Raw genomic sequence first — 24,413 nt, 5'->3', positions numbered from 1 at the left:
TACAGGTGGCCTTTCTTTAAACTTCAGGTATTATAGAAATTACTAATTAGACCTTTATGTACATGACAAGCTCAAAATCAACTCTGTAGACCCCCGGGTGGCTTGGATTTAAACAGTCGTCTATTTAAAATTAAATCAATAAATGGTCAACCAAGCTAACGTTTACCGTTAGTCACTGACATCACTACCGGAGACAGCCGATGAAAGGCCTACCAAGAGAATGTTACTTGATAATCGAGAATATGTAGGTGGAGTTATTGTCTGCCAATCAAACGATTGGTGCCTATTTCTAGTCCAAACTTCCAACGGTGACAACTCCGTTCAGAATAAAGTAATTTGACTGAAATTTTCAATATTTTCGTTTTTTATCATCTTTTATTTTTTGAATTATTATAGGACGAATGGCCAACTCTTTATGAAAGTCTTAACCAATGTGTCTTTAATGATCTTCGAATAAATGGGTGGAGTGTCAACTGCCAACTGCCCAGCAGAAACCCAAAACAACAAAGATAATAACAATTTTGCCAGTGGGTCGTAAAGCCTCTCAACAGCAACCATTCAAGAAAACATTACCTGGGTGCATGAATGGTGATGGCTGATCGACCACTCGACATAATGCAGGCGTTGTGGGCATCTTTCATGAAAGTGTTGTGCACATTATCACCAACGCGTTGGGGATGACAAAAGTTTCTGCAAGATGGGTGCCAAAGCTCTTGACTGCGGATTAGATGTAACGCTTTTTGTAGAATTTGTGCTATTGAATTTATTGATGGCATTATATTGTATTAATTAATATCTTTGGCAAGTTATTAGATTCACATGTTATGTAGTATTTGTACTAAAATCAAGTTAGCGAATGAGTGATAGGTGGTTACATAAAAAAGAGTTATAATTTGGTAAACATTAGCTGGTTTTGTGGGAATAAGAATATCATGTATTACACATGATAGGAAATTAACGATTGCATCATTCAGTTTGTGTAACCAATCTCTATACCTATTTACATCATATCTGACCAATTAGATAATTGAAGGTCCAAAACCCAAAGCTACAAAACTATCATACTTGTGAGAAGTCGCTAGACAGCAGCTTGATTCCAAAAGGGAAAAGATGTAGCAATTTCTATTAGCTGGTTTTGTGGGAATAAGAATATCATGTATTACACATGATAGGAAATTAACGATTGCATCATTCAGTTTGTGTAACCAATCTCTATACCTATTTACATCATATCTGACCAATTAGATAATTGAAGGTCCAAAACCCAAAGCTACAAAACTATCATACTTGTGAGACGTCGCTAGACAGCAGCTTGATTCCAAAAGGGAAAAGATGTAGCAATTTCTATCAGTAGACTCGCCCAGCGAGTCTGGCTGGGTGGGGTTTTAGAGAATGACTTTATTCTATTATGCATTGTACCATATGTAAGCAGCTATGATATATAAAATGTAAAAACGAACTGTTGCATTGTTATTCCTGGAAAGACAAACGTCTTAAGAAAACAGTAAGAAGTAAATACACAATGTGAAGGGGAAGCAAAGACAGCTAGAGACAAATTCTAGACGATCACAAGGCTACTAAAATATGTAGTAAAAACAATGCATGGGTCGTACGTAGGATGTGGCGACCGGATTTGGGTCGGCTGCTCTTCACGTCTGACGAAAGACCCATGGTATTACACAGAACGTGTCAGATTTCTGACGCCCCGTGACAGTCTGCACCTTTTGAAGATCCTGATAAATTTCTGGTCAGATTTGTAACCGTGGATGAGACCCGTTTCCAAAAATGAAAAAGGAACCAGTCGGCGTCATTTTCCTAGTAATGATGACGTCATGTCAGCTGTGAACGACTTTTTTGGGCTGCCCGAAGAAAATTCCTTCCTGACCGGCACCCAGTGGAAGATGTAGAAAAATAAATGGAAACCATCGGCTTTGTATAGGTCTTTTGCAGATTGGCTCAGAACTTTTCAGCCAGTAGAAGTCCTAATATCTCTCTACATTCCCATTGATTCCAATACTGTAGAAGAAAAACTTGCTTGTTATCTTCAGAGACAGGAAGTCTTTGCATCTTAAAAATCGAAATAAGTAACTTTTTACAAATATAAAAATCGACATGACGTAGGCCTATATGTGAGATGCTTGGTACCGGTTTGATCCATGTGCATATTAAATAATAGTTACCATGGCATAGATTAGTATTGATTGTTTAATAGAATAACAATGTCTTATAAAGATTCGCCACGTTTACTTAGATGTTGCTTAATTTTGTCGAATGATTTCATTTGATTTTTATTTTACTCTCCTGTTTATGTAGGATCAGTGGTGTTTTCATTGCGTCATTGGTATTTTTTTTATAACGAAATGTGTTATTCGTAACCGCAGCAGTTTTAGGGTTAGGTTGGGGTTAGAGCGAGGAATGGGGTTTGACGTCCACTCGACACAAACTAGGCCATTTCGGGACTAACAAATGGTTCAATTTTATTTCAATAATTCGCTTGCTCGTAGGGGTATTTAGCAGTGGGAGGAAACCGGGGAACCCGGGGAAAACCAACGAGGTTGGGGTTAGGGTTAGAGTGTTCTTATATCATAAATATAGTATTTATGAGGTAATCTTTATTCAACTGTAATGTTATTATTGTCTTCGTAACAACGTGAACCCACTGAAATCACCAGAAATGGACAAAACTTACTGTAAGGCAGTCATCAAGTACCTGCAATGGAAAGGACTAACCCCAACACAGATACAAGTCAACATGGTCCCCACTTTAGAAGATGATACCCCTCCTTTTACACAGTAAAGCAGTTGTCTGCGGAATTTAAGCGTGGCAGAGAGAGTCTTGACGATGACCCGCGTCCTCTGAGGTCATCAACAGCAACCATTTAAGAAAACATTTCCCGGGCCGGGTTCATGGCATGGTGATGACTGACCACTCGACATATTCCCAGTCTCTAATGAGCCGGTTGAGCACATTATCACCAACGAGTTAGGAATGACAAAAGGTTTTGCAAGATGGGTGCTAAAACTCTTGACTGCGGATCAAAAACGTGTCAGATTCCTGACATTCCTGCGCCATTTTGAAGCAGGCTAGATTTGTAACCCTGAATGAGATCATGGATCCATCACTTTCAAACAGAATCCAAAATTCAGTCTAAACAATGGAAGCACCCGGAGTCGCTAGCTCAACAAAAAGACAAATCGGTTCTTTCTGCTGGAAAGGTGATGACTTCAATCTTTTTGGATTTCAAGGGTATTCTGCTGATTGACTATCTTGAAAAAGGCCAGACTATCAATGGAAGATATTGGGCTAACCGAGACAGTTGCTTGAAGCTATCAAAGCTAAGCTACAGGGAATCCTTACTAAAGGATGAAATGGACTTTAACGTGCTACTGGGCTAATGAAGACGGGGCTTACTAAAGGCATCCTGTTCCACCAAGACAATGTTCTGTTGATAAATCGATGATTGCTATGTCAGCAATCCATGATTGTGGCTTCGAACCCATTGACTATCCACCTTACTCACCCGATTTGACCCCGGTCGTCATTGTCCTGGTAATGATGACGTCATGCCAGTTGCAATCTGGTTAAACACAGATCCTATTTCGTTTCGTTTTTTATAGTTCAGTATTTCGTTTTACTTGTCTTTACTACACTAGGATCTGAAGAGTTCTAATCATTGACATGTTCTGAATGGTGTGAGAGATTAGCCGTGTTTTGTACGGAACTGTGGGTAATCCACTAGTAACATCAATGCTGATTGGTTAATCAAATGTCTGACGTCATGGGTCAAACGCCGCACTGACGCGACCTATCGCTACAACCGGTCAGATTTTCATGTATTGTAGGCCATTGAAAGTATAAAAAAACGAAACGAAATATAAACGAAATGTATTTTAATCCGATTGTGCCAGATTTACCTCTTGCATAATGCATCTTTAATTGAGTAGCTAGTTAAAGATGCATTATGTAAGATTTAGATAAAGGTTCCAAAATAGAACAAAATGAATATATTGAAAATCTCATTCGAATTACTTTATTCTGGGCGAAGTTATCAATGTTTGAAGATTAGCGTAGATCGTTTATCATTGTAGTAACGGTACTTGACACCCGAGACTATAGACTCGCTTATCCATTTTATCGTTAATTTTTCAAATCTTACGGATATTCAAATCTTACGACGGATATTTAAATCCATTTAAATGTCGGCCATTCTATGTACTGGGACAATTGATTATAGGGTTGTCATGGGAATAAATGTTTTAGAAAATAATTTATATAAGATTTGAAACCAGAAAAAAAGACCTGCAATAGACATATTTAGCTCTTACTTAATGCATATTTAATTGGGTAATCGGGTGGCGCTTACTTTGCAGGTCGATTAAGGAGTCGTATGTGGAATTCTTGCTTAATACAATTTGCAAGTTACTGCTGCGTTTTAATTACATCTTAGGAAATTCTAAAAAGCCCTTTTAATAAATGAAGTGTAAGGGGTGGTGATGGAGGTGGGTTTGGTGGTGGAATAACAACTGCCAAGGGTTCTTTTACCTGTACGCCAAAGTTCATACGGAACCTCCGCCTTGCACCACGGAAATTGGGAACCTTTCCGGAAAATCCCGAAGAACTTTGTTGGATCGAACATGGGACCTTCTGGTTAGTTACTCACTGAACCACCGCAACTCTCGATATCTAATAATAGAAGCAAATGAAATGGGGTTTAACGTCCTACTGTTCTGCTCCAAACTGGGCTAATGAAGACGGGCATACGCCATATAGTGTGCTATAAGGGAAATGTTGTCGGGGCAGCGGCACTACGGCCTATCTTATATCGAATTCCAACTGTCAGGGGATCTTTTACGTGCATGCCAATGTGTACACGTCACCTCGGTTTTTAGTACCATCCGAACAACTAGACAGCTGTCCTCGTTAGGCCCTCTGCCCTGCATCACTGACAAGGGGGGAACCACGCCGGAAAATCTGGACGAACATTTTCGGCCAATGCAGGGATCGAACACCCGACCTCCAGGACAGCGAGCCAGCGTCTTACCCACCCAGCCACCGTGGCCCCTAATAATTGAAGCAAGTTTCGTCTTAATGTAACTTGTTTCTAATAATAGAAGCAAATTACATTAAGAAGAAAATAAAATGATTTATACCGAGCCCTTGACTATAAACATATTGATCTGAAGTATATATATATATCATTCTGTACGTCATAGACAAAGATATATATATATATACATATTAGAATAGTTGATTAAAGCTGCTCTTTGGTAATATATAATTGAAATTAAAGATGGCAAAATAAAACTACATTTTTATACTAACGTTTTCACCGCGATATCGGCTCTTCAGGCATTAATATATACCCTTCAAAAAAACAAACGCACGGCCCATTTTTCAACATTTTTTTTATTTGAACGAGGTCACCAAGACACATGAGTTCAACAACTTCGCGAACTTTTCGCATGGAACCTAAATCTAAGGTCTTTAAAATCCTAGGGTTCTCGGTTTCAAAATCAGTTCAACATGTAATCACTCAACGAGCCAAGTGATGCCACATCTGAACGAGGACCAATGCAACAATGATATTGGTCGGTTACAAGCAGGTTAATCCCAGACAGATGTAGCCAGACTGCTGAATGTTACCCAGAGAACCATTTCTCGCCTTTCGGATAGTTACCGACAGCGAAGTTCAACACGTGGCCACCCAAGCTCAGGCCAAACACGAGTAACCCCCATCTGCCCTGGATCGTCACATCCGGTTATGTCATTTGCGAAAACGGTTCTAAACAGCGACATCTACGCCAGCAGCAATTCCTGGGCGGCATAGAATCTCAGACCAGACAGTCCGTTAAACGCCTACGTGAAACCGGATTACGAGCCAGACGCCCCGTTAGAGCTGCTGTTTTGGATTACGCTGACACCGTGAAATCCGACTTAAATGGGTTCAGACACAGAGGGTATGGCCACAGCAAGATTGGAGAACAGTTTGTTTCCTGTTACAACGAGTATACCGATGACGAAATGTCACATCGCGTTTCTTTTTTTAAAGAGTATATGTATATAATTTAATAACATTTTAACATTTTAAAACAAGAAGGACGAAATGTAATTTAAAATGTTATTAAACCAGTGTTTAAATCACTTTTATCTTTTTCATCGCAGGGCCGGCGGAAGCAATTCTTGATTGGGGGGGCTTCCATCCTAGGTCCTTATAGGCAAGGGTCCAATTTGTGTTCGGTTAATATCTGTCACGTGCCAGCTATCACGTGATGTAAACAATTAGCCATGTGGCTTAAATTGTGTCACAGTGTCCAGTTTAGAAACTTAATTTACACAAACGCGTTGTATATTATACCTTCAAAACACCGTAAGTTCTTGTTCTTAATATCCTAATAAAGATTACCTTTCATCAGATTTTTTGCCAAACGGCGAAACGATCACAAAATACAGCGCTAAACTTGCTCCAAATTTGTATGTTTACTATAGTGACCAGTGAGCGTGTCGAACCAACTACGTCACTTCCGGTATTGATAAAAATTAATTTCTCGCTTGCAAATTATTTTTTGCATATGTTATAGGAGGGATTATTTCTAAATATATATTTATTATTTATGGAAACCTTATTGAAAATCGTTGGTCTTCCCCTTTAATACTCATGATTTTATCTCTATTTTTATAGATTATAACATGGACAAATTTATTTTAAAGTTTATTGATGAATCATAGTATATTGATCATACTGATTGTAATATTTAAAGATACATTATGGAAGATTAGATAAAGAGCTAGTAGTTCTCACTATAATAGTTAAAGGCTCAATACCACTCTTGTTGTAACTGAATAATATGTCCCAATCTTTATTCTGGTCAACAAATTGTACTATTTTAGAATATTTCAATTAATTGATGATACAATTTTCATCTTAACACACCTTATTTAAAAATTTTGAAAAATTCAACATAATGGTTTGAAACGTCTAACGTAAACCTTTTCAAATGAAACTTCGATTTAAAAATATTTTCGAACCCTCTGGACAAGTAAAATAGGATGTAATGGATAATTTACGCAACAGGTAGGACACTGACACATCTAGTACTTAGATAGAGATATTATTTATTTTCTGGAGCTTTCAAGCCAGCAAGAGTGTTATTGTCCCTTTAAAAATAAACAATGTAAAGGCAATTTGTGAAAATTTCAGTTACATTGCTCACTCTGAGCCGAGATATTAGCATTTGAATTTTAGGCCTAGCCTTGATCATGATTACTAAAGTCGGTACGATAAAAAAAAATCATAGTCTTGATTATTCATTTTTGGATTTAATCGTCAATGAGTGTTGAGCAGCAGATCGGATTCAAATCCAGTGAAAATCTAACACAGAATATGTCATCGAGAGTTGATTATGGTCTTGTCATGTTAATAAATGTCTAATTAAAAATTTAGATAACATTTCAGGCCTAAAGAAAGACCTTCAATAGGCAGATGTAGCTCTTGCATAATGTATGTTTAAAGAATGCTTTAAATGCTTACTGTGTCATTCTCTTTACACCATTAGAAAATTGACATCTAACGAATGTCAAGCCAACACGGTCGTAGTAAATAAACTTAACGAAAAATGTTATTCGTGAAATGGCTCATTCGGTTTACTGCTTATAGTAATTAACAAAACTCAACAACTCGGTCATCAACATCACGAGACAACTAATCTAAATTTTATTTCAACTACTGCAATACGGTTCATAAAGATATCTTGAACGGATTTTCCGTCTTTATTAGCCCATTATGAGAGATGTATGAAATTAAAATAAGAACGGAAAGACGGGCGGACGAACGGACGGGGCCCCATTTCAATATCCCTCTCGTAACTGCGTTCGATACGGGATAACAACAGTGAACGAATACAGCACTGACAATCTGAAATGTCAAACTGAATCGAGGTGCTAGCTTCAATAAACCGCTCACATATGACGTCACGGTCAGGTGATATCAGGTGTTCCGGAAATAGACACCCCGCGAAAATGTCAATTCGACAAGGATGCAAAACTTTACAATGACCCAAAGCAATAACAAACCTAGAAAGAAAAATAGGTCTACTTCAACAGCCATGATGTACATGTAGGTACACCAGTACAAGACATTCTTGTAAAACCAACCTCTATAAAGACACTGAAGCCTACTTGAGAAAGAACGTTTGTATTTTGATAAGGAAATGTCATACTTGGCATAAAAAAATCTTTTAGTTATATTGAAGAGATTTTAAATGCTAAAGTTTATTTGAACAAAAATCAATTTAAACATTGACGACGACACGATGTAAATTATTGTATAGGAGTCTGTATAGAGAGAGATTGTCTGTCTACCGGATGATCATTGTTCCCGAGTTCACAGGGTACCAGATGATACAAGTGGCTTCATATAAGCAAATGAAACTTTAAATTGTAGAGGATCATTAAGAAATTAATACTGCTAACCTGTACACGGTGTTGAGCGATGGGAATATTATTGTAATGGGCTTTGGTTCTAGACCATCAAAACCGCACTGATGATTTTTAGTAAATATTTAGTTATTTTTTCATCTCGGGTACCTGAGAATTTTACGAACAGTACTAAACAACTTGTAGCAGAGAATAATACTGAACATCTTCCGTAAGACTGTAAAATCATCTATAAGAGCTAGGTCAGCACTGAAGACCATCTGCAAGACCACCTGCACGATTACAATCCATTGGATAACAGTACTAAACAACGGAGATCAATGATGATATCTTCCATATGGTGACAGCACTGAACGTCTTCCATTAAAGAGAGAGGGGAGAGAAAAATAAATAGGGTTTAACGTCCACTCGACACAAACTAGGTCATTTCGGGACTAACATATGGTTCAATTTTATTTCAATAATTCGCTTGGGCGTAGAGGTCTTTAGCAGTGGGACGTAACTGTAGGACCCAGAGAAAACCCACAAGGTTGGGCAGGCGACTCTACTCCTTGTCACGTACAACCGGGGAATCGAAACCAGTTGACTAAATGACAGATCTTCTGATGCAACGCGCACGAGCTAACCACTCGGCCATCCAACCCCACGTCTTCCTTTAGTGTAGCACTTTCGTCCTTAAGACATTATTGGGTCTTTGAAAAATTGTTGCTTCACTCTTTCTATAGAGTCAAATCACACGTACTTTATGAACGTGAATGATATATTCATATATAAAAAAACAGTGATATTTTGGTAAAATCATAGCCATTGTCACAATACCCATCAAATTCTGTCTGTTTATTAACGTATGGTTGGTAGACCAAATAAGGTAATGTTCACCCCCCCCCCCCCCACACACACACACGGTCTTGAGAAATGGAGAGGTTTATTCCATATTTCGGATGGAAATCTAATACGTGCGGAAATAAGGGGGTTATAAAGGAGGGTGATGAGCGAGACTGGTCAGAGCTCACCCAGGTCTTCCGAGCAGCTATTCTTTGTTGGGAACGATGGACCTTCGATGCCATTCCAGCTTAACAATAGGAACCATTTAACCTGTAGTGTTATATATTACAATCACGAAGAAAACAAACACATTAAGGAAGGACGTCCGATAGTACTACATTAGAGAACGCCAACAAACATCTTGTTACAGAGAATAGTACTGAACATCTTCTGTAAGAGCGCAAAACTGAACATCTTCCACATGGTGACATCACTAAATGTCTTCCATTAGAGAACAGAGCTGAACATCTTATGTAAAAGGATAACATCTTCTATTAGATGACAACAATGAAAAGTACTAAACGTAGTATAACAGAGAACAGTACTGAACATCTTATGTAGAATGATAACATCTTCTAAAAGATGACAACAATGGAGTTCTTCCATTAGGAGATCAGTACTAAACGTCGTCTATAAGATGACATCACTGGACCTCTTCCATTAGGAGAACAGCACTAAACGTCGTCTATAAGATGACAACACTGGACTTCTCCCATTAGGAGAACTGTACTAAACATCTTCTAAAAGATGATAACACTTAACTTCTCCCACTAGGAGAACAATACTAAACATCTTCTAAAAGATGACAACAATGGAGTTCTTCCATTAGGAGAACTGTAGTAAACGTCGACTATAAGATGACAACACTGGACTTCTCCCATTAGGAGAACAGTACTAAACATCTTCTAAAAGATGACAACACTGTAGTTCTTCCATTAGGAGAACTGTACTAAACGTTGTCTATAAGATGACAACACTGGACTTAGGAAAAAGGTGGCAATATTGAATGTTTTTTATCAGAGAAAACTAAATTCAAAATCATTTTATAATAGCGAGCCGTATTGTAATTTCTAATCAATTATGTTCGTTGAAATACGAAGTAGTTTGTGGCTGCCAAGTTCATTCTACATGGTTTTTTTTTCAACATTTTTTTGTCGTTTGTGAATCAATCACTTTTAATTAGTTCCAAATTGACCTATGAGGTGTATTTGTCTTTGTACATTACCACTGGAGCTCGAAACCCTCAGAAGACCTGGAGAAAATCCATAAGGTTGGACAGGCGACCCTACTCCTTGTCACGTACAACCAGGGAATCGAAACCACGCCAATTGGCTCATTGATAGACCTTATGATACAGCGCGTACGCGCTAACCATTCGACCCCCCTGCTGAGGAAAGAGGGAGGGTACTGACTGTCAGCCATGTGGTGTAGGTGGATGGGTGTGGCGGGGGTCTTCCATTCACTGATACATCTACCCCTTCTTTGATTGCAGACGGATGAAGTCAAAGTTCGTAACAATTTTTATATTTTCATTAAAGAAGTCGCTAAAATTAAAAGACTCCAGTTTGTTAGGAGACTGTATGGCAACTGCTCAATAGGTATACATGTTCAAGTGTCACTCTCGTCTGTGTTGTGTAGTGTTCTTGTAAGTGATACTATTTTGGTATCAGTCCAAAATACAATAATAAAACAACATTTGTTAGACAATAACTCCTAGATTGTGACGAGTTGCTGTCGTCGAGCCCATGAAGCTGCTGTGTGGATGTAAATGTGGTACATACTAGACGAAGACTTTGGTTGATACAGTAGGAAGAAGTAAAAGACTGAAAGCGTCATTTGATATCATAGTCTTAGACATACTTCCTAACAAATTTAAAATTACTTTAGATTCTTGATTCAAGCTACCACCTATCCCATCCTTTAATTTACCACTGGATCCTTATTAAAACTAAAACCAGTAGGCCTTGATTCAAGCTACCCCCTACCCATCCTCTAATTTATCACTGGGCCCTCATTAAAACTAAAAGGAATAGGCCTTGATTTAAGCTATCTCCTATCCCATCCTCTAATTTACCACTGGGTCGCCATTAAAACTAAAACAAATAGGCCTTCGATGGAAACATACCGGATTCGCCATTTTGAATATGGTCATAACAGAAACATTTAAACTCAATCGTCTTTCATTGACAATCATTCAAATACTTTCTGATAAGAATAACAACCAGACAGTCAATCAGTCTCAATATCAATTCTATTGATGAAGCTGTTAACAAGGCAAGGTGAGCTAGACCTAAATCAAGTTCATAATATAGGCCCAGGTAAATCTTTAATACGCCATCTTTGTCTATCGTGTTAGTGTGATGCGTGGAGATTTTCTCTATTGTCAGCGTAAATCTATTCAAATCGTCCATTTAAAATTAAGAGTATTTCATCAAAATGACTTACTTCCTTTCCATACGTTTCTTCAGTGCACGTTCTAACGCTCGTTTGCCATTCACAGCATCCTTACACGCTGTTAGCATTACCGACATTTTGTCTTTTATATTTTCGGTATTCTCTAGACGGACGTGTATCTGGTCACCCTATGTGTTTATCTATCTATCTATTCCCTCAATAGACTTCCACATCAACAACCAACCGCTAATCTTTGTTCAATACGGCCTACAATAGTCTAGCAAACGTTGCTACGCTACCACGCTCTCTGGAACCAACTACAGATCAATAGCGCGGTAATGGCTAGTTTACGATCGTGAACCACTACTTCATTTATATACAATCAATTGCATTAAATGTTAAAGCAAATTTCTCCTTCCGATAACTGTTGCATGTTTTGCAATAAAAACACGAAAAGTCTTGACTCGTCTGCTGAAAAGAATATTTGACGGCCATTTTGTCTGGGGCTCTCTCTGTCTTTTGTCATGGAAGTCTGACAATACAGTTTTTATTTATTATTTCCTCTTAGCACGCTATTTGCTCATTAAATGTGACATTGATACAATGAATGACAAAGCTGTCAATAAATAAGAATAGAATTTCTTGTTTACACGAAAGAAAACAAAGAAAATGGCGAGTTATACCTTGTTCTGTTTATTTGACCGGGATTAAATTATTAGAACCGCGGAAAATGGTCATATCAATTAACATGACGATAGAAATGGCAGAGCTAATATGCTCAATAATGAATGCACCTACATCATAGGGTGGGATCGCTAGTAACTCTGCTGGTGGTCTTTATCCCGGGGGTTGCCGTTTACCAATTGCCTTCGAACTCTGCAATCCAAGTCCAAGCCATGACGATAGAAATGAGCTAATATGCTCAATAGTGAATGCACCTACATAATCTAGTCGGATATCTAGAATTTCAATTTCGCTAGTGACTCTGCTGGTGGCCTTTATCCCGAGGTGGGGGGGGGGGTACCAGTTACGGTTGTGGTGCACTAATCATTACCGGGTAGGGTATGCTTACTGTTTTTCATCTTACTTGGAAAGTCAGCCTAGCAATGGGGGTTAAAGTCCTCGATCTATGCATATTCCGGGCTGATGAAGGCGGAAGTGTATCAATAGGCCAATGGTAACAGGAATAACCAGAAGCCATGGCAGTGGCTACTTCTATTTGAATTTGAGTTGTTGATCAATTTAATATGGAATAGATCATTTTTTCTGTAGAACATCCCAACGAACTTATTGTAGAGGCGACGGTCTAAACTAATACAGCCTACTTACTCTTACAGATTGTCTTAAGTGCAGACATCCCTGAATTCTGTTGAATAAACAATAAGCTTAAGTGACAAAAGAATTGTACTTCATTTCCCCTGCCATTAAAGCCCGCATTTCTTTCACTTTATATGAAACAAAATGCCAATATACACATTGCAGTTGTCAAGGATATTGCGCTGATGTGTGGTTTTGGTGTAAGTAGCTACAGTAATACATTTCTTTAACAGACATGATTCAAACAGAACGACTGATTGATTAGGTATGGTTCAGTACAATCTATTCAATCAGTCGTATTGTCGGTTGGTCGAGCCCGGCTGAGTCTAAAAGAAAACAATGACTTGGAAGATTGTGTTGGTAACTTAAGACACTGGAGAGAGAGAGGGGGGGAGGAGAAATGGGTTTCACGTCCACTCGACACAAACTAGGTCATTTCGGGACTAACACATGGTTTATTTTTATTTCAACAATTCGCTTGTACGTAGGGGTTTTTAGCGGTGGGAGGAAACCGGAGGAAGATGGAGAAAATCCACGAGGTTGGACAGGCGGTCCTACTCCTTGTCACGTACAACCGGGGAATGGAAACCACGCCAGTTGACTCAATGACAGACCTTATGATACAGCGCGCGCGTGCTAACCATTCGACCATCCAACGCCCTAGACACTGTAGGATAACTGCACATCCAAATATAGTACTATCAGCTACTAATTGACAGAGAAATGAAATGAAATGGGGTTTAACGTCCTACTGTTCTGTCCCGACTGGGCTAATGAAGACGGGCCTACGCCATACAGTGTGCTATGAGGGAAAAATTTTCGCGCGCAGAGGCACTATGGCCTACTCTTATATCGAATTCCAACTGCAGAGGGATCTTTTACGTGCACTCCAATGTGTACACGGGACCACGGTTTTTCATATCATCCGAACGACTAGACAACTGTCCTTGTCAGGCTCTCCGTCCTGCGCCTCTAACAAGTGGAAACCACGCCGGAAAATCCCGATCAACTTCCTCGGCCAATGCAGGGATCGAACACGTGACCTCCAGACTAGCGACCCACTCAGCCACAGTGGCTCCGTAATTGCCAGAGAAGATATAAAGATGTCCAAAGATGATGCAAAAGGGTTTATTATTGTTCTGTGAATAGAAGACGACGATTCGGTACATTTCTCTGATAAAAGACGATTTATTGCCTTTATCCGTAAGAATCCAGGAAGACAGCTGCGTTCATATCTTCCATATAAGACATTTAAAAACTTTTCTATGATAGCAGATGACCCAGTACGTTTCACAAAAAGGAAACGGCGAAGTGCTGAAATACAAGATGATTCATTTCACAAAAGACAGATCAGTATATACTATTCAATATACCCTTTTCGAAGACCTTTGCATTTTACTGAAAGTCGTACAGTACCCCTTTCTTTCATATGAGATTCAATACCTCCCTTTCACTGATAGAAGATGTCCCAGTGCCATTCTGGGTACCTTTCTCTGATAGAAGATGTCCCAGTACCATTCGTCTCGCCACCTTTCTTTGATAGAAGATGCCCCAGTACCATTCTCAGTACCTTTCACTGATAGAAGATGTTCCAGTACCATTATCAGTATCTTTCACTGATAGAAGATGTTCCAGTACCATTATCAGTACCTTTCACTGATAGAAGATGTTCCAGTACCATTATCGGTACCTTTCACTGATAGAAGATGTTCCAGTACCATTATCGGTACTTTTCACTGATAGAAGATGTTCCAGTACCATTATCAGTACCTGTCTCTGACGGAAGATGTTCCAGTACCATTATCGGTACATTTCACTGATAGAAGATGTTCCAGTACCATTATCGGTACCTTTCACTGATAGAAGATGTTCCAGTACCATTCTCGGTTCCTTTCTCTGATAGAAGATACCCCAGTACCATTATCGGTACCTTTCTCTGATAGAAGATACCTCAGTACCATTATCGGTTCCTTTCTCTGATAGAAGATACCCCAGTACCATTATCGGTTCCTTTCTCTGATAGAAGATGTTCCAGTACCATTCTCGGTACCTTTCTCTGATAGAAGATACCCCAGTACCATTATCGGTACCTTTCTCTGATAGAAGATACCTCAGTACCATTATCGGTACCTTTCTCAGATAGAAGATGCTCCAGTACCATTATCGGTTCCTTTCTCTGATAGAAGATACCCCAGTACCATTATCGGTTCCTTTCTCTGATAGAAGATACCTCAGTACCATTATCGGTACCTTTCTCAGATAGAAGATGCCCCAGTACCATTATCGGTACCTTCCTCTGATAGAAGATGTTTTAGTACCATTATCTAATAAATGGTGCTTCATATCAGTGTCATACTGGATGCCTACCTCCCACAGAAGGCGTTTTGTACCCCTTACCTCTAGAAGTACGGGGTTTTTTTAATAGAAACACGCCTGTATCTGTCTCTAACAGAAGATGGTTCATTACTTTTCACTGAGAGAAGACGGATCAGGACAAAGGTACAACAAATCTCAACTAAAAGATTTACATTTAAAGAGAGTATATCACACGAAGGTAATCATGTGGTTAAGTTACAGGACTAATTTTTTCATGGTAGATTCACTGCTGGGTCTAGCAAACAATCTTCAGAATTTGTTGTCCTAGTTCTTACTTAGAAATACCATCTCTGCTATGACGATGATAGGGTAAAATATATATGACTAGGTGATCATTTGGGTTTAATCTCACACAGTATAATAATTATGAACATGTCCTGTCTAATTGTATAGTCAAACAAATGAGAGAGAGAGAGAGATGGGGTTTACCGTCCACTCGACACAAACTAGATCATTTTGGAACTAACACACAGTTCAATTTTATTTCAATCATTCGCTTGCGCGTAGGGGTCTTTAGCAGTGGGAGCAAACCGGAGGACCTGGAGAAAACCCACGAAGTTGGTCAACACAAATGAATTAGAAGATAGTCGTCTTACTGGTTAATGGCGATAGCCAGCCAAACTAAAAATGCCTCTTTAAATTGAGCTTAAGTGGCTAAAACAATGGCGTTCTAAAACTAGCAATTCAAAATGACTACCAATATCTGGCTGTTTACTTAAACGAAATAATGTGTCGACAATGGACATCCGGTAATAGATTTATGTTTCAATATATTTTTTTAATATTTAATATATCTTCAATATTTAATAGATGTAGTATACAAAGTAGAATAATATTTATACAGGATTTGGATCCTTCGTTTTATTTGTGGACGACAGTTGTGAAATGAAATGAATTGGGGTTTTACGACCTACTTTTCAGCTCCTATCGGGCTAATGAAAACGTACAGATAAATGATAATAGCTCTTTTTCATTAGGGTGGGTTTTAAATGAACACAATGCCAAATTTCAATTGCGAAAGATTTTCCTTTTTTATAAACATGTCCATTTCGATGTCATAGCCTGCAAGTAAATAGTCGTCTGCTTTCTGTAACACGAGAGAGAGAGGGGGAGAGAGAGAGAGGGAGAGAGAGAGAGAGAGAGAGAGAGAGGGAGAGGGAGAGAGGGAGAGAGAGGGAGAGAGAGAGAGAGGGAGAGAGAGAGAGAGATATTAACGCCCACCCGACGCAAACTATGTCATTTCGGGACTAAAATATGGTTCAATTTTGTTTCAATAATTAGCTTGCGCGGAGGGCCTTTAGCATTGGGAGGAAACCGGAGGAGCCGGAGAAAACCCAGGAGGATGGACAGGCGACCCTACTCCTTGTCAGAGAGAGAGAGAGAGAGAGAGAGAGAGAGAGAGAAATGGGGTTTAACGTCCACTCGACACAAACTAGGTCATTTCGGGTCTAACATATGGTTTAATTTTATTTACATAATTCGCTTGCGCGTAGGGGTCTTTAGCAGTGGGAGTAAACCGGAGGACCCGGAGAAAACCCACGAGGTTGGACAGGCGACCCTACTCCTTGCCACGTTCAACCGGGAATTCGAAACCACGCCAGTCTCGACTCACTGACAGACTTTATGATACAGCGCGCGCACGCTAACCATTCAGCCATCCAACCCCCCCCCCCCACCCTACTCCTTGTCAACTACAACCGGAAAATCCAAACCATTTGGCTAACCATTTGGCCATCCAACCCTACGATTACCAGACAGAGTGAATGCAACTTATCTGTCAAGATTGAGCTAGAAGTATTAGCTCAATCTTGACAGATAAGTTGCATTCACTCTGTCAATGCAGGGATCGAACACGCGACAGCGTCTTACCCACTTAGCCACCTCGGTAAAAGTTCAATAAATTTCACCATCCGATGTATAACTTATTAACAGAAGATATCCTTCATACATTGATCAAAATGTTACTGATTTATGCGTCAATTTCAAGCTGATTGGCGGTAAATTATTAAGAAAAAATATATTGGAAGTATATCTGGACAAAAACATTTCCTATTTAATATAAATGGGTATATAAAATAGTACGCGATGGCGTAAAATGAGTAAAAGGCATCAATTCTGTCAGGATCAATTTGTGTTACTACGACCGATGTAAAGAACGCACATGTAGACCTACAATACACTTGAACTTTAAAGGTCAGTCATCTTCTGCAGAGATAAAAGAAGCCTTCCGCATGACACCCTGGGGCCTGTTTCACGAAATTTTAACTAAGATAAAATCCAAATTTTAGTAATTTGATTGGATAATATTAGATTGATTTTAGTGCTTAGCCAATCAAAATTGAAGTATCTACTAAAATTTGGATTTTTTCTTTAGTTAAAGGAGCTAAGTCTCTAACTCAATATTATCCAAAATCTTCAACATTGAAAACACGATTTATTTGTCAAATTAAATCAACATTCATGTTGTGATCTTACCGGAAAAAGATGGGCTTTTGATATCCAATATTTAAGACAAAATAAACATTTTACCATTGGTACACGAATCGTGTACCATAATGCGCTTCAGCCCCAGATGTATCAAGAGACTCGAGGGACGAGGCTAGACACGTTGCACCAAATCAAACGGCGTATGTAGACTGGAATAACCAGACGCTAGAAATTTGCACTCGCTTAAGACTGTTGGCTTATTTCGCCAAACTCAACTGATTTGAAATTGGAGTAAAAACGGAAACCATTGAATGTAAATCAGTTTATATACATTCATATTACAGTATTATATGAGTTGCGACCCACTTTTGTCAATTTCTAGGTCCCAAATGTTAGCGATTTAGCTCCTTTAAGATTTCGAGAAACAGGGCCCAGACCATTTTGTAAGGTTTTGCAACTGCGGGGTTAGTGCGGGGTCTGGGATTCTTCCACGCGAAAATTTAGAAATCTTGACCCTCTAAATACCAATCATGCCCCCGCACTTTGAAGATTTTAGCTTTACTAGGCGGGGGGGGGGGCAAACATTTTCAGTCGATTTTCCATGGTATACGGTATTTGGGTAGAATGTCAATTTGTTTCACATTCTTATTTTGCTTAGAAATGTTGAATTTGGACGCAAGAGACAAACTCAGTAATGCTTTATCAAATGTTTTTAATCGAAACAAAACTTAGTCATACTTTTAGTGTGTATACTTTCTTTCGGACATCAGTATAAATTATGTTCCATTACTCCGCTATTTGTGGTAGTCAAGCTTAAGGGGGGGTAACTCTGTTTCTCAATCTGATTAAATACAGATCCCATTTCGTTTCGTTTTTTATAGTTTAAAATTTCGGCGAGTTTTTGGCGTGAGGTTCACGGAACTGTGGGTGAACCACTGGAAACATTAACGATGATTGGTTAATCGAATGTCTGACGTCTTGGATCAAAAGCTGATCGTATGACTTCTGACGCCGCCTTCTAATACAACCGGTCAGATCAGGCCATCAAAAAATATAGATCTGACTTTTTAATCAGATTGTCTGTTGCTGTGCTTTGGAATCACACACGAAATTCTCTCGTGTCGTTATTACCGATAATATTTGATGGCATTGACCTCTAATTGTTTTGGATATTTTTCTTCAAAATCCGCTGACCGTATAGATATAAAGAGTCAAAACAATTCGTCAATTATATGATAAATATACAAGAAAAAGGTTAACAATCTGGATTTTTTCCACATAAAAAATCATAGGAACCTATAGGTTAAGACGCCATTTTACGCATTCGTTTACCGCCTAATCTACCCGCCTAAAAATCCCGAATATTCAACAAAACCTGACAACAAATGCAAATTCAACTCCTTACCCTCGTTTTAAAACAAACCGTTAATAACATATCACCCCCCCCCCCCCCAGTCCCGTAAACAAATCCAAAAAATATGTGGGCCTCCCTTTGCTCGTCAGAATGTTTCACATTTAAGTTTTGGCGGTTGGGTGGACGAATGGTTAGCGCGTCATTGAGTCAACTCGCGTGGTTTCGATCCCCCGGTTGTATGTGACAAGGAATAGGGTCGCCTGTCCTACCGGGTCCTCCGGGTTCCTCCCACGGCTAAAGACCCCTACGCCCAAGCGAATTATTGAAATAAAATTGAACCCTATGTTAGACCCGAAATGACCTAGTTTGTGTCGAGAGGTCGTTAACCCCCATCACTTCTACGAATCTGATTGTACGTTCAGATTGATTTGTAACAATAACATGCACTCAATCCCACTGGAAACAAATTAATAAATTATGACGAAAACCAATCAAGGATAGAATAATAATATACAGAAAACCCTACACCATGAATTATAGCATATATAGAATATACTGGTGTGTTTGGCACAACACTAAGTACATAGTTACACACAAGTTGTGCTAGGTAATTTTACAAAATAATTCAGAAATGTTATGAGGTGTTTATTCTGAATCTGCCTGACTTCCTTTTTTTTCCGTCAGCCAAGAAGAAATAGGTTGTGGATAAGATATGGTAAATGTTCGTCGAGATTAAAATATATAAAAAAAATAGCCACAAAAGTCACCCATATACATGTACAGGATAATATGCAACAGTTTTGCTCTATGTGACGTAATATGGCGCCCACTTTCGGTTTCATAATATGCAACTGTTTTGCTATATGTGGCGTAACATTTGCTATAGTTTTAAGTAGTATCGGGTGTTCTAAAAGGGTACGCGCGTTTTAACTCTGTCATTATATCATATTGAAGGATACATCACGATCAGAAATGAAATGGGGTTTAACGTCCTACTGTTCTGTTTCGAGCTGGGCTAATGAAGACGGGCAGACGCCATACAGTGTGCTATGAGGGAAATTTTGCCCGGACAGCGCCACTACGGCCTGCTCTTATATCGAATTCCAACTGTCAAGGGATCTTTTACGTGCATGACAATGTATACACGGTTTTTCGTCCCGTCCGAACGACTAGACAGCTGCCCTTGTCGGGCCCTCCGTCCTGCATCACTGACAAGGGGGAATCACGTCGGAAAATCCCGATGAACTGTCTGGGCCAATGCAGGGATCGAACACGCGACCTCCAGACTAGCGAGCCAGCGTCTTACCCACTTAGCCTCCGTGGGTCCCAGGATCAGGTAAAAAAAGAATGCTAAATTATGTTGGGAGTATGTCTGGATAAAAATATTTCCTAATTTGTTTAAATGGGTATATAAAATAGTACGCAAAGACGTAAAATGAAATGAAATGAAATGAAATGATGTTTAATGGCACGTCAGCTCCCACCGGGCTATATTGCACCAAACATATGGTGAATCTAACGAGACAAATTATAACGATATCACATTTAAATGAATTTATATATGTAAATAAAAACAAATATCGCAGAAAATATATTAATTAAAAATAAATATATCAATTCCTTTACATATATAAATATTTAAAACGATATACATGATTAAATATATACAATTAAAATTGAGAATAAAAGTTTGTCTCTTTTAAAAATGTTAGCACTTTATCATATAGCTCCGGTTGAGCAAATAGCTGACGTACTGACTGGCAACGGTAGTATTTAGATCTAATATACTTGAGATGTTTGCACTCAATCAAGATGTGTTTCACTGTCGACGTAAAATGAGTAAAAGGCACCAATTCTGCCCGAACAAATTTGTCCGATGTAAACAATGCTCGTGTTATCGACGCCGTATATGATGTGACGTAACACGTAGACCCATACTGCACGTGAACTTAAGGGCCAGTTAAAAGAAAGTTTTCGTATTACCGCTATGAAACAGATTGGTGTAATATATTTAAACGTGTTTGTAGTGTTGTACTATAGTGTAAAACCCATCCCAATGTAGTATACCGGTTAGTTCCTTTACGAACCGGGGGGGGGGGGCGAATGGTTAACACGTGCGCGCTGTATCATAAGGCCTGTCATTGAGTCAACTGCCTTGGTTTTGAATCCCCGGTTGTACGTGACAAGGAGTAGGGTCGCCTGTCCAACCTCGTGGGTTTTCTCCGGGTCCTCCGGTTTCCTCCCACTGCTAAAGACCCCTACGCGCAAGCGAATTATTGAAATAAAATTAAACCATATGTTAGTCCCGAAATGACATACTCTCTCTCTCTCTCTCTCTCTCTCCTTTTCGAGCGGTCTCTGATCCGTCGATGTCATCTCATCGTTCCTGTTCGTCTCTATTAAGCTGCAATATGAAAATACCGCTCTACCACCTACCACAGTTCTAAGGCTATTCTTTTTTTTTTTTTTTTTTTTTTTTTGGAATCCTTACCTTCTATTTCTTACCGTGATTCATCTGACACAAATTTATAATAATTCAACACGATTTTAAAGTAGAATGGATTAAGCAGGCGTAAACAGTTGTCGTTCAATTGCAACGTTACGTATTTTACTGAACATAACTGATTAGAAATTACAATATATTTTTTTCAAAAATTGAATCTTAATTCATTTACATACATTCATATTACATTAATATATGCTTTTAGAACTATTTCAAGCTTTAAGAAATAGAGCCATACGCCCGTTAACTTAGTTTTCTGTATACAAATCTAAAAAGAAGACTTTTTATGAGAGGGGTAGCGGATTAATTTATGGGAGGGGGAGAGGGGTATTTTTGGTGTTTTTAGATATATTTCTGTAATTTTCGAGCATGATTACTGGCGGATAAATTACGATTCTGTGATATTTAACTTTTTTATCCCCTCGATTTGCTTTAAATTCGCAGTGTGAAACAATTTAAGAAAAACAAAAAACAATATCTTACTTAGCTTCAGCTTTCTTTTTCAGCGCTCGTTGTATGGAATTCTTCTTGGAAGATCTACAAGCTGATAATATTACCGACATCGTAAAGCCGGACTTTATGATAATCCAAAGTTTAAAAAAAAACTGACAGAAATTTTACATAGGTGTGGTCGTTAGCACAGAAGTAAGAAGTCTAGTAACAGCGCGCAGCAGGAGCGCGAGGAAAGAACAACAGAACGACCGCGACGCCAGTTCAATACCACCGCGTGGATATCTTTCATGATTAAAATTGAGTAAACATTCCAACAATACGATAATCGATTCCCTCTCTTTACTGCTTAATATAGAGAGCTACAGTGTAATCATATCAACCTATTTATTTTAACTTCAGTATATGAAAAAATAAGCAAATAATCTTTTATCCTTTTGTATATTCAGATTACTAATATTAGAGCCGTTTCTCGAGTAGGTGAAAAACAAAATGCAAAAAGACAATCAGTCACACGACTCTGTTAGATCATCTCCTTCCATAACTTACAATAATATTATTCTGGGTCTTTTTACTTTACTTTATCGACGTATTTCAGACTTGTTCAAATTAACTTTAGTCTTTAAAATAGATGAATACCATTTTGATAGCCATATTTTCTAAACAATAAAAGTTTGTATTAGATTTAAAATGATCTAATTCTATGTAGACATAGACATTGAATAGGGCGCTTTTTTAAAAATCGAATTGTCAAACAATGGTTAAGATATACGGAGTTAAAGCGAGATCAAGTCTTCTATTGAAGATGCCTAAGACTTTGATGTTTGAATTGCGAAATTGCTATATACCCTGATGTCAGAATTGAGGTATCGGTAACACCCAATCGACCCGAATGGTTAGTGCGTGTGCATTGTATCATAAGGTCTGTCAATGAGTAAATTGGCATGGTTTCGATTCCCTGGTTGTAGTTTATGTCGAGTGAAGTTTAAACTCCCCCTCTCTCTCTCTCTCTCTCTCTCTCCGGCTTACATTTCCTTATACATCGAAACGTCGGAACGGCTAAATCTATTTGTTAAGGCCAGCTCAATTTTTGTCATGGTCGCTGAGATGTAAATAATCAAGGTTAGGGCACGTGATTTTTTAGCGAGGTTGGGTAGCTAGCCAGCTGTTTACATCTCGTGACCTATGACGAAAAATTGAGCTGGAACTTATGCCACATTTCTAAATAACTTTTTCCCGGTCAATCGGGGGTAGACTTTATTGTGGAGAATTTATTAGTCGGTTCCTGTGCATTATGAACAGAATCTGTGCCTGTGATTAAGAAGTATGTCTTCGATAATGGCACTAGGCTTGAGTTACACCACCTCCAAAATTTACATGAACCCCAATCTGATTAAAACACAGATCCTACTTCGTTTCGTTTTTTATAGTTCAAAATTTCCTTTTACTTGTCTTTACTACACTAGGATCTGGAAGAGTTGTTATATTACCTGTGTTCTGGATGACATGAGGGATTAGTCAATGGAACGGTCTGTTACGCGGAGTTCTTGGCGGGCTCTGCACGGAACTGTGAGTAAACCACTAGAAAAGTCAACGCTGATTGATTAATCAATGTCTGACGTATGACCTCTGACGCCCCCCCCCCCCCGCAATACAACTGGTCAGATCTTCATGTAGTGTAGGCCATCGAAAGTATTAATAAAAAACGAAACGAAATAAAGATCTGCATTGTAATCAGATTGCTTGAACCCATACAGTACTCTCCGAATGGCCACGCCACTGAACAAAACAATCATTTTCTGTAAAGTTGGGAAATGTGTGCACTGCCTTAAGATACTTGTGACTTTCCTGGTCGAACTGAGCTTCATCGTTTTCCTTATAATGCTTGTCACAAAGAAATAATTTCCGATAAGAAATAAAGATTGGATTCTTTATTCATTTGACAATAAAACGGTTCAATATTTCAGATATGTTGCTGCTTTGTTACAAAACTTCAAAGTTAGAGCATTGTCTCTAGTTATTGTCTTAAACTTCTTCGTACTTACTACTTATAAAGATCCGGTGAATACCGATTGATTGAGAAGTCGATTTTACCGTTTAGCTCAGTGAATCGTGATTAAACGTCGAGTTGAAATTGACTTTTATTCTTTCATAAAGTTGATTTCGCTGCAGGTTTATTTGCTTAATAATATTCTGACAATGAAAAAACGCAGAAAAGATTTGAGCTTAAAGGGCCAATACCGATAATATTTTTGTGTTAAAAGCCCTTAAAATCCTCTACCTTAGGGCCGAGCAACTAACTCAATATATGTGATACGTTTTCAAACAACTTA

The 24,413-nt window shown here is 38.7% G+C and overlaps 1 long non-coding RNA gene across 2 annotated transcripts in view; it reads right to left on the bottom strand.

Annotated features, from left to right (window-relative positions):
- The window catches only part of LOC126808581 (uncharacterized), a 46,920-nt gene extending 24,651 nt beyond the window's left edge, over window positions 1-22,269 (bottom strand). Inside the window, exon 1 of one of the 2 annotated variants that reach the window (XR_007674682.2) lies at window positions 22,114-22,269. This is a non-coding gene — a long non-coding RNA (uncharacterized LOC126808581). Of the gene's footprint in view, window positions 1-11,704; window positions 11,897-22,113 lie in introns of those variants that run through there. The other variant, XR_007674681.2, reaches the window with a different exon arrangement.
- Between the last annotated feature and the right edge of the window lie 2,144 nt (window positions 22,270-24,413).

The sequence above is a fragment of the Patella vulgata genome, chromosome 1 (assembly GCF_932274485.2).
Source record: "Patella vulgata chromosome 1, xgPatVulg1.2, whole genome shotgun sequence".
Lineage (NCBI taxonomy): Eukaryota > Metazoa > Mollusca > Gastropoda > Patellidae > Patella > Patella vulgata.
The sequence above is the reverse complement of the archived record's forward strand: the minus strand, read 5'-3'. Positions and strand labels throughout refer to the sequence as shown.